We start from the raw sequence: 1888 nt of genomic DNA on the forward strand, positions 1-1888 counted from the left end.
GTGTGTGTGTGTGTGTGTGTGTGTGTGTGTGTAAACGTCTCTTCACATTAAAAGTTTTTACCCCCATTGTGTGACCTAGCTTATATAAACAACAGTCCTTCCTTAAAATAACAATTTGGTCTGTCGAATATTGTCTGTGCTTAGGAAATTTAATGGAAAATTTTCTCCCAAATAATGAGAACGGAGCCAAACAAGCCGCCGATTTCTAAAGTGCACAATGACCGTAAAAATGGATGAGTGACTCTGTTTCATTTTGGAACTTGGACAACTTTTTCCTGATGTTGCTCTTTTTAACATCAGTGGAGAGCGAAGTGCAGGGAAAATTGATTTTTCAGATGGTAAAATGCTGGGTCCCCTGGGCAGTGCTCTGCAAGATAAAGGGTCCCCTGAGGAGACAGGGAGAGTGGAGATCCTGAGGTGCGTTTAGGGACAATTCAGAACGCAACCAGAGAATCAGGGAAGTTCATGCCCACGGCTGAGCCGCCAGGCCTCGGGCTATGAGGGGCCTGGGGAAGGGGTTCCAAAACCTGACGGGCAGAAGACCCCCTCGGGCTGACTGAAATGGGACCTTCGGGGACCCTACTACTTCACGGAGCTCGGAGGTGAGTTTTGAGACACCGTCGGGTTTGGGAGCCGCTGCTCCAGGTGCCGTAGACTCTGTAGTGTTTGCCTGGACCTCAGCCTCTTGCACATTCACAGGGGCAGATGGAGAAACAGAGGCTGGAGAAGTTAAACCGCCCAAGAGGGCACAGCGGCTTAGTGGGAGGTCCCGAAGGAGGGACCTTGTCTTGTTCATCAGTACAGATCTGGTTCTTGCACATACCTCGACACACAGTAGGCGCCCAATAAGTACCCGTCAGGTAGATGATTAGATAGGCAGGTGCCTGACCGAGACTGAGCCCCCACTCTTCACTGTCAGACCAGCTTTGTTTTTTCTTTTTTTTGGTAACATACTATCAGCCACCCTAGTTTCTTATAGACTAAACCCCGACTATTTTATCAAACGATTAAAAAAAAAATTTCAAATCCACATAATATATTCACCTTTTTAAAGTAGGCAATTCTGCGGTTTCTAGTATATTCACAAAGTTGTGTGAGCATCACCACTAATTCTAGGACACTCCCATCACCTCGGAAGGAGATTCCACACCCGCCAGCAGCTGCTCGCATCCCTTTTCCCCACCCCCGGCAACCGCGAATCTGTCTCTGTGGATTTGACAATTCTGAACGTTTCGTGTAAAGGGGACCGTGCCCAGCATCTTTCACTTAGGGCCATGCTTCCAGGGTTCGTCCTTTTGGGGGCCTGTATCCGTACTTCCTTTCTTTTTGGGGCCGAATAATGCTCCGTTGTCTCACAACCTAATTTATGCTCCAAAGTATCTGAGAACCTCCCCACCTTTTTTTGTTATATATTTTTGAATGTCCGTTGCTGTCCCAGTTTGCCCATCAATGACTTGCAGAGTTAGAAAAACTCTTCAAAGAGAGCTAGCTAGTCCTTGTCCGAAAAAAATGGCCAGCGTGGTTCCAGTTTCTTCCCACGGATTCTGGCCACCCCTCTGCCCCTGGAGGAGAAAATGGCAAAGGAAGCCAGTTGCCCCAGGTTTACAAGCTGTAATCAAAGGGAATCGGATCCCTGGTGCTGTGTGAACAGAGAGGACATTGCCATCAGCAGCAGCCCGCTGGCCAGACTCCAGGGGACCTTCCTCCAGCCCCCCACCTGCCCCTCCCCAGGAGTGTGGGGAGGCCTGTCTGGCTCTCAGAACAATGGAACAAAGAGGCCTGGAGAAGTTGCAGGAACCTGTTTGACCGAGATTGCTGCTGTAATGAATCAAGCTCCTGAAACGCCTTCCACCTCCTCCCTACACAAATATCCCTAGGCCCGAAGCTC

The 1888-nt window shown here is 49.3% G+C and overlaps 1 protein-coding gene across 1 annotated transcript in view; it reads left to right on the forward strand.

Moving 5' to 3' along the window:
- CASQ2 (calsequestrin 2) overlaps positions 1 to 1888 on the forward strand; it is a 52967-nt gene that overhangs the window by 38228 nt on the left and 12851 nt on the right. The window lies entirely within an intron of this gene.

The sequence above is a fragment of the Pteropus vampyrus genome, unplaced genomic scaffold, assembly GCF_000151845.1.
Source record: "Pteropus vampyrus isolate Shadow unplaced genomic scaffold, Pvam_2.0 Scaffold6, whole genome shotgun sequence".
Classification (NCBI taxonomy): Eukaryota; Metazoa; Chordata; class Mammalia; order Chiroptera; family Pteropodidae; genus Pteropus; species Pteropus vampyrus.